Here is an 843-nt window from a genome sequence, read left to right on the forward strand (position 1 = left end):
ATGTGCATTTTTTCTATGAAAAATCAACAATATGCCTATTTTCAACTTCAGATATTTCATAGCCAAAGTCACCATTAAACTCAACCTTGCAATAATGAGCAATTTTCATGTAGTCATTATACAACTTCAAAGCTTCTGACTAAAGACACCATTCCATTTCCTGTTAAAATACATTCAAATAATAGATTAAGGTAAACAGAAAATCAGACAAATATGAAGTTTTAACTGAACAGTAAGGAATTCACCTGATTTCATCTTCATTTTGTAACCAACAAATTCATAACCTTTATCTTAATTTCCTCTAGCATCTTGATGATTGGCATGCTTCTAGCTTGAAGAATCCATGCATTAAATGACTCAGTGAAATTATTGTCAACTATCATATATTTACACTGAGTGTCCAAATATGCTCTACACCAAGCTTGAGGTGGAAAGTGTAAGAGATCCTAGGCTGTCACGCCTCGAACCATATCTGAAACAGGGGCGTAACACGGGCACTCGGTGCACATTACGTGACCGAGCGAACCAACCGGTTGGCTTAATCAACGTGTGACATCAAAACATACTAAATAGAAATAATACTAACACGTACTGATCTACTAAAGAGTACGTTCGAAGTATTATAAATGCGGGGAATACCAATAAGCCGCTTGAATAAGTGAAGCACAAGGCTAGCACAAAAGCTATTAAACATACGGCGACCGGACTATAGTACGAAGCCCTAAAGAGAAATCTTGAACTATGTTTTACGGGACGGGGCCCCCCGCATACCTCGGCCGACCGAACTACTATAAAGACTAAAAGTATGATAATTCCCTAAAACCCCCGGGGTTACCCAAGAGG

This window comes from Lycium ferocissimum, chromosome 9 (genome assembly GCF_029784015.1).
Source record: "Lycium ferocissimum isolate CSIRO_LF1 chromosome 9, AGI_CSIRO_Lferr_CH_V1, whole genome shotgun sequence".
Classification (NCBI taxonomy): Eukaryota; Viridiplantae; Streptophyta; class Magnoliopsida; order Solanales; family Solanaceae; genus Lycium; species Lycium ferocissimum.